Raw genomic sequence first — 9,260 nt, 5'->3', positions numbered from 1 at the left:
TACCACCTAAAGCTAAAGATGAAGTGTAATTAATGGAGGTGAAAGGTGTGTGTCTGTATGTGTGTGTGAGATGTGTCAACTTACTGGATATATGTGTGTGTTGGATGTGCAGACATCTCCCCATTCCTTAGATAGAAACAGCCTTGAACATCGTAAAGATAGTCTCCAGGCTCAGAAACATCTAATCTAACTAATAACCCCCACCAGACAGACCCTCATCGTAAATAAGCGTTGAAATGTCATCAATTGGAGTGATAGTTGCTCCTCTAATATATGCTTGGGTAGGTTTTCACGTAGGAATGTGTGTGTGTGTGTGTGTGTTTGTGTGTGTGTGGGTGTCTATGTGAGTGTATGTGGGTGGATGTGTATGTGTGTGTGAGTTGGAGTAGAGCTTGACTCTGATAGCTCCCTAGAGCCCAGCAACCTTGACCACAGATAAGCTCTAGGCACAAAAGAACATCCACACACTGTAACTTCTGTAATGATTATATCTCTGATTCTTTTAAAATACCATTTAATGACCTATAGTTGGAAGGGCAAGATCTCCAAAAATATATAGTTTGGTGGTCAAGATCTCCAGATTGCTTACACGGTTTTGCCTCATGCCTTCACTTGTGGGCCGACTCTGGTGTGAATGCTGTGGACCAATGCTATAGTTAGGCCAGATGTGGGCCGACACTGTAGTTGGGCCAGATGTGACCCACCCTACACTGATGTTCTCATAGACTCCTAGCTATTACTACTACTAATATTACTGCTATTAATATTAGTAGTATAATACCTCTGTAGGTAGTCTGACCAGAGGAGGATGGGTCCCCCCTGCTGAGCCTGGTTCCTCCCAAGGTTTCTTCCTCAGTTCTGAGGGAGGTTCTCCTTGCCACTATTGCCCCTGGCTTGCCCACTGGGGGCAGGGGGGTTACATTCTTGTTAAAACTCTGTCTTTTCTGTGAAGCTGCTTTGTGACAACATCCATTGTAAAAAGTGCTATACAAATAAATTTGATTTGAAATTTGATTTGATGTGGACTGACATTGTAGTTGGGCCAGATGTGGACCATTATTAGGCAAGTCTTTTTTGAGGATTATTTTTATTAATGAACAGCTACAGCGCTCTCGGTTAATCTAAAATGTTAATAAACCTCAAACATGAATGTTTAAGAAAGTAAAAGTGAGGTTTTGGCTTTCTTAGGAGAATCTATATCTATATGTGCACATTTATTGGGAAACTATAATGGTGCAGAATTATTACTCAGCTAAATGAAAAACATTTTCCCATCTCACTTTATTTTCATCTGTTCAAGTGAGAATTATAAACAAACAACTCAAAGCTTTCCAATGAACATTTCTGAGAAATAAAAAAAAAAAAATGAGTGACCAGTACAGCCACCCTTCTTTTCAATAGCAGTGATAAGCCGTCCATTCATGGAGTCGGTCAGTTTCTTGATCTGTTGACAATCAACTTTTTGTGCAGCAGCAGCCGCAGCCTCCCAGACCCTGTTCAGAGAGGTGTCCTGTTTTCCTTCACTGTAAATCTCCCGTTTAGGAACTGCCCACAGGTTCTCAGTTGGGTTCAGGTCAGGTGAGGAAGGGGGCCACGTCATAAGTTTTTCATCTTTAACGCCTTTACTGGCGAGCCATGCAGAGGAGTACTTGGATGCATGTGATGGAGCATCGTCCTGCATAAAAATCATCGTCTTTTTGAAAGATGCAGATTCTTCCTGGACCACTGCTTAAAGAAAGTGTCTTCTAAAAACTGGCAGTCGACTTGGGAGTTGATTTTGAGCCCATCTTCAATTCAGTTCTGGAATATGACAGAACTGGAAGATAATGGGTTCCTGGTAGCTTCACGCTTGATTCTTCTCAAATCCTTGGCAGTTAATTTGTGTCTTTTTTTCTCAGCACGTTTCTTGCGACCCTGTTGACTATTTGCAACAAAACGTTTGATGGTTCTGTGATCACGCTCCAATATCTTAGCAATTTCAAGAGTTCTGCGTCCCTTTTGGTCATTTGTGACTTTTCAGAGTCAGTTCAATCTCTTTTTTGGTCCATTTTGCCTGAAGAAAAAAGCTGCCTAATAATTATGCACACCTTGATATAGGGTGTTGACCTCCTTAGGCCACACCCTCCCTCATTAGACAGATACACATCACCTGCTATGCTTAAACCCATTAAGCATTCAAGTTTATCCAGCTTGGAGTTAGAAAATATGCCTAAAAATGATAATATGGTCAAAATACTCACTTGCCTAATCATTGTGCAGACAGTGTATATGACACTTCTTCTCTTTTCCCACTTTGTACTATAAAACTTCATACTAACACTGTTTGCTGTCCGGTGTCGACCAGATGAGGATGGGTTCCCCTTCTGAGTCTTGGTTCCTCTCAAGGTTTCTTCCTCTTTTAGGGAGTTTTTCCTTGCCACCGTCGCCGCTGGTGACACTCATGGGGGCTCGGACCCGGATTTTCTTTCTTCTTTTCTCTTCTCTCTGTAATACTGATTGTTCTGTAAAGCTGCTTTGTGACAACATCTGTTGTAAAAAGTGCTATATAAATAAATTTTGCTTGCTTGCTTGCTACTTATGACATTCAATGACATTCACTTATGGCAGCAAGATATGTAGATGTTCAGCTAAATTAAATGTTTAAACTTTGTTCTATTCTGTTCTGTCATTTATCCCCAGATTTCTCATCTCTTGTGAATCAGAAACATTACAGACGTCCTAAACTGGCATTGCCCACCTCCTCATGGAAAACTATTCACATCCCAAGTCAAGTCAGCTTTTATTGTCAATTCTACAATATGTACAGGACATACACTGATAGAAATGAAGGTTCTGTTCAGGAACGTTTTTCATTCATCAAGGTACAAACAGTGTAAATGTTCCTCAAAGCTCCAGCAGTGGATTTAAGGTCTGATTGTGGAGCTTAAATGAGGTTCTCCAGGTGAAAAGTTGGTATTTGTTCCTTTTCATAACCGAATGTTTTAAATCAGAGCAGTAGGTTAAAAGCCTGGAGGCGAGGTGGGGTGTGTGGAGTCAGTCCAGCTTAGAACAGATCATTTCAGTGGATTATGGTTCAGTTATGTTCCCTGACTGAAGGCACTGAGATGGAGCCTTGAGGGAACCACCCCAGTGACAGGAGGGGAACTGACCCAGAGACAGTTTCATATCTTTTTTTCTGTGAGTGTACAGTGCACTGAAACTGCGTCCCCACAGTGTAGCGATAACATTAAATAGATGGTAAACAGGAACAGTGTGAATTTAGATAAACACTAAATAAACTCTAATCATAAAAATCATTACTAAATGTAGAAACAGAACAATAATAATAATAGTAATAATAATAATAATATAATAAATATAAGAAGGTCCCTGAAATGAGCACTGAAGTGCGGTAAAGTAGTTTAAACCGTTTACAGCGTTGACAGTAACAGGATTGAATTATCAAATACACAAGCTGTGGTACAGTGTCCATGCTAATGGCATGATGACATTAAGGATATTCTAATGATTAACTTTTATAATACATATCGACTAACAATTGTATATATTGTATATACTGTACAATTGCACATTGTAATAGTGCAGTCCTAGTGTATATTGTGTATATGTATATATTCAGAGACAGTATATATAAATATTTGGTTTTCTTCTTAGATATTTATACATTTTTTAATTTAAATTTTATAAGGGACTACGCACCTCAGATTTTCACTCACTTCCCACCACCTGCATAAATGTGATGTGACAATAAACGTGATTTGATTTGATCATTTAAGTAAGTCTTGTGCTTTCAAAGGGACCCCATATCAGCATATCAATAACAATCAAGTGTAAAGTCCGTTTGAACATGTGACTGGAGGAGTAATCCAGATCTATCTAAGGGTGAATAGGTGTTCGGGAAACTAGGGCTGAGCAAATGCTGTGAGACTAAAATTAACATGATTTATATAATTGGAGGAAGTGAAGTCCCAATCATTTTCTCTGCTGTCCTAACCACCCTCTGCAGGGACTTCCAGTCAGAAGCACTGAGGCTCCTGCCCAGACAGAGATGAAACTGGTCAGTATGCTCTCTACAGTGCCTCTTTAGAAGGTGGTGAGAATCGGAGGGGGGATATGTGCACTTTTCATCCATCTCAGCAAGTGCTTGCTGACCAGACCACACTTGCTTCAGTGTGGGTGGACCAGGTCAAAGTGTCCGTCATCTGCACCCCCAGGAACTTTGTTTTGCTGATTATGTCCACTGCTGTGTCCTTGATGAAGAGTGGTGTGTGGTTGGGTTGGCTCCTCCTGAAGTCGACAATGATCTCTTTGGTTTTCTTGACATTCAGGACCAGGTTGTTGGTTTCACACCAGTCAACCAGATGGTTCACCTCCTCTCTGTAGTGCAGGTCATTGTCATCCTGGATTAGGCCCACTACTGTTGTGTCATCTGCAAACTTCACAATGTGGTTGGTGGTGGACCTGGCGCTGCAGTTGTGGGTCATCAGGGTGAACAGCATTGGGCTCAGGATGCAGCCCTGAGGGGAGCTGGTGCTCAGAGAGATGACACTGGAGATGTTGCCCACCTGCACAGACTGAGGTCTATTTGTTAGAAGTGCCAGCAGCCAGTTACACAGGCGGGTGCTGAAGCCAAGGGCCAGTTTGCTTATCAGATGTTGTGGGATGATTGTGTTAAACGCTGAGCTGAAGTCCAGAAACCGCATGCGCACATGTGTATTCTTTCCTTCCACGTGTTCTAAGCTCAGGTGAAGTGCAGAGGAGATGGCATCCTCTGTGGAGAGATTAGGGCGGTAAGCAAACTGGTATGGGCCATTCATGTCATGAGGTATTCAGTGGCCTCACAGATCACAGCCTTCCACATCTCCACATCTTCCACATCTTCCACATGGGCTTTCTGCGAGCGAGAGTCACTGCGAGCGACTGAGAGCGACTGAGAGCGCGTCACTGCAAGCGACTGAGAGCGAGTCAGTGGGGTAACGTTTGTTGTATTAGCATTTAAATCAACAAGAAGCGGTAAGTGGCTAAATATCATGGCTTCTCCTGGTTGCTTCGTCTGCGCAGAGTGTGGCATGTTTAGCTTAACGCCCTTTTCCGCCTCTAGTGATAGCGATAGCGTTTGTACTAAGTGCCAGCTAGTTAGCTGTTTGGTGGAGAAGGTCGACCAGTTAGAAGTGCGTATCCGGGGATTATTAAGGGATAGGCAGCCAGAGGCAGCGTTAGCAGCCCCCGGTACCCTAGGGAGAGTTAGCACCCCCTTGACTCCGGCGTCAGAGCCCTCACAGCGGGGCGAATGGGTGACGACTCGGCGGTCTAGCCGGAAAGCTAAGGCTAATGCTAACGCTGAGGCCAAAGCTAGCCCACTGGAACACCACGCTCCTCCCATTCGCGTGTCAAACAGGTTTGCCCCGCTCAGTGAAGCCCCCACTGTGAAGCCTGTTAAAAGCACTCTGGTCATAGGAGACTCGATTGTTCGACACGTGAAGTTAGCTACTCCGTTAGGGGCGCCAGCGGTTACAGTTAGATGTTTATCGGGAGCCAGAGCGCCGGCCATTAGTGGCAACCTTAGATTAGCTGATAGGAGATATTCGAGGATAGTCATTCATGTAGGGGCCAATGATATCCATCTGTGGCAGTCAGAGGTAACTTAGGCTAATATTAGAGAGGTGGTTAAACAGGCCCAGACGATGTCCGATGCCGTAATCTGCTCTGGCCCCATCCCAATGCGGCGCGGCGCTGAGGCCTACAGCAGGCTTACGGCGTTAAACTGCTGGATGTCCAAGTGGTGTTCCGAAAATCAAGTGGGCTTTATAGATAATTGGTTACGTTTTGAGGGCAAGCCTGGTCTCATAGGTAGGGATGGTGTCCACCCCACGCGGGAGGGTGCTGCCTTACTTTCGTGCAGCATAGCACATAGTCTTTTAGTTAGTCGGCAGAGTAGTGTAAACCGCTGCTGACAGTCCAGAGCCGGGACCAGGCCACAGACAGACAGGCTAAACCGACCGTCTGCGATCCGCCTTGAGGCGTCACCCAAGATTAACCTTATTGAGACTGTGTCTTTGCCCCGAATTAAAACTAAATTTAATCATAGAAAAACTCAATCAGTCCACTTAAATAACCTTATCAACATATATCCATGTTCTGATGATAGCACTAGCACCTTAAATCTAAAACTTGGACTACTTAATATAAGATCATTAAACTCTAAAGCAGTCGTCGTAAATGAAATTATAAGCGATCATAAATTTGACTTTTTTTGTCTTACTGAAACGGGTTAGACCAGACGAATATTTAGCTTTAAATGAAGCCACGCCTGTAGGCTATAATTATGCACATAGGCCAAGACTAACAGGCAAGGGAGGTGGAGTCTGTATAATATACCAAAATACTCTCGATATTAGTCAGAAACAATGTGACACTTTCACTTCCTTTGAGGTCCTCTCTATTCACGTCACAAATCCGGTCACAAAAAAGACGTTTTCATTATTTAACATTTACAGACCACCAGGGCCATACTCTGAATTTATAAAAGAATTTAGTGACTTCGCTGCAAACCTGGCTGTGTGCAACGATAAAGTAATAATTGTAGGGGATTTTAATATTCACTTTGAGAAGGTCTCAAACCAGATCTTCGACCATTACTTAATTTCATATGAGCTACGATTTAGCCATAATATATATACGTCCCCTCGTTATTCAACAAAGCGCACAATAAAACCATCTACCGCCCTACAATTTATAGAAAATCTCCCAGAGTTATCAACCCCAGTCTCCACTCCATCAGATCCAATGGAACTAGATTCACTAACCGATTATTTAGAAAATACATTACGATCCACTTTAGAAAATGTGGCCCCACTTAAAATAAAAAGAATAAGGCAGAAAAAGCCCCGTGGTACAACGATAAAACCCGGACTTTAAAACAAACAGCTCGGAAATTAGAGCGGAAATGGCGTCATACCAAACTAGAAGTGTTCCACACTGCCTGGAAGGACAGCCTTATATAGGATAGAAATGCTCTCACTGAAGCTCGCTCAGCATATCTGGCCTCGCTGATCGAGAATAATAAGTATAATCCTAGAGTTCTGTTTAATGAGATTTCCCAAATCACACAAAATCAGGCAGGTAATGAAGCAGAAATCCCAGCAACTCTCACCAGTGAAGTTTTTATGGACTTCTTTAATAATAAAATTGATAATATTAGACAACAAATTCAACCCACAGTATCAAATTCAAATCCAGCTTGGCTGTCATCTGACTTGGCTGATATAGAACAAAACACAGCTGTAGAAAAGAATCTGGAAACCTTTTACCCCCTCCCACAGCTGGAGCTAGAGAAGATTATCTCCTCTGCAAATTGCACAACCTGCACACTCGATGCAATTCCATCAAAATTACTCAAAGAAGTCCTGCCAGTCATTATAAACCCTATTTTAACTATAGTAAACTCGTCCCTTAGTCTGGGCCATGTACCCAAAGCTTTTAAACTAGCAGTTATCAAACCTCTGATCAAGAAACCAAATCTTGATGTCACCGTTTTGTCTAATTACAGGCCTGTTTCTAACTTACCGTTTATATCTAAGATCTTAGAAAAAGCTGTGGCCCAACAACTTAGTTCATATCTACACAAGAACCATATATATGAAAAATTCCAGTCTGGATTCAGGCCACACCACAGCACTGAGACGGCTCTAGTTAAGATAACTAATGATCTTTTTCTTGCCTCTGATCAAGGCTGCGTATCCCTGTTAGTGCTACTTGACCTCAGCGCGGCTTTTGATACAATAGACCACAATATTCTCTTAGAAAGGTTAGAAAACATGGTTGGAGTCACAGGGACGGCCCTATCATGGTTCAGATCTTACCTATCAGAACGTTATCAGTTCGTTAGGGTAAACAATTTATCTTCCACTTATTCAAAAGTGAGATTTAGAGTTCCGCAGGGCTCTATATTAGGACCTTTATTATTTACCCTATACATGTTACCGTTAGGCACAGTTATAAGTAACCATGGCGTAAACTTTCATTGTTATGCAGACGATACTCAACTGTACATATCAGCCAAGCCTGATGACCAATACAGGTTAAAGAAAATGGAGGACTGTGTAAAAGACGTGAAAGGCTGGATGTCACAGAACTTCCTCCTATTAAACAGTAACAAAACAGAGGTTCTCCTTCTGGGTCCAAAATTAGCAAGAAGTAAATTACCAGATTTAATCTTAAATCTCGCCGACTTTCCAGCCGCACCTGGATTAGCAGCTAAAAATCTCGGCGTTATAATAGATTCAGATTTATCATTCGATCAACACACAGGCGGCATCACTAGGACAGCTTTTCTACATCTTCGCAACATTGCCAAGATCAGAAATGCCCTGTCCCTGCGTGATGCAGAAACACTAGTACATGCCTTTATTATTTCCAGGCTAGACTACTGTAACGCGCTACTGTCAGGATGCACGAGCAGGAGTTTAAACAAACTCCAACTAGTCCAAAACGCCGCAGCCAGGGTCCTCACTAAAACTAGAAAATTTGAACATATCAGTCCAGCGCTATCATAACTTCATTGGCTACCTATTAAATTCCGTATTGATTATAAAATCCTTTTATTGACGTATAAAGCCCTACATGGTCTCGCTCCCGAGTACCTGCAAGACCTTATTTCTCATTATGAGCCATCACGACCACTCAGATCCCAGAGCGCTGGATTATTAATAGTCCCCAAAATTCAGAAGGTTTCAGCTGGGGGAAGAGCGTTTTCTTATAAAGCCCCCAAACTCTGGAATGACCTTCCAGAAACTTTTCGGGACTCAGACACAGTCTCAATCTTTAAGACTAGGCTGAAAACTCACTTGTTCAGTTTAGCTTTTGGTAGCTAATGTCCCCCCTTAGATAAAGGTAGCAGATCCAGGGGTCCATGGACACAGGGAATTATAGTAAACTGAGACGCTGGTGCTGTCGTCCCGCCGCTCGCACGCGGTCACTCAAGTTTGTGGACGGTGGAGTGGAGGGATGCCGAATTGTTTCAGAGTGCTGCCGTGTCTGTGTGTCCTTCTGGTTCTCTCCTTTCAGTTAAGCTGTCATAGTCAGATCTGCCGGAGTCGTTAGCCACACTCTGTAAATGTTTACATTCCCTGTTTATGTACAAATGGATAGAACAAAACTAATTCCATTTACCTGCTTTCTTTCCGAGTACACAATCACCCATATGACCGGCTGGACACTGAAGGACGACCGACTGCCGAGCCCTCCTGCTACCTACTTCA

Source organism: Pygocentrus nattereri, chromosome 3 (genome assembly GCF_015220715.1).
Source record: "Pygocentrus nattereri isolate fPygNat1 chromosome 3, fPygNat1.pri, whole genome shotgun sequence".
Classification (NCBI taxonomy): domain Eukaryota; kingdom Metazoa; phylum Chordata; class Actinopteri; order Characiformes; family Serrasalmidae; genus Pygocentrus; species Pygocentrus nattereri.
This window is presented reverse-complemented; position numbering follows the sequence as displayed.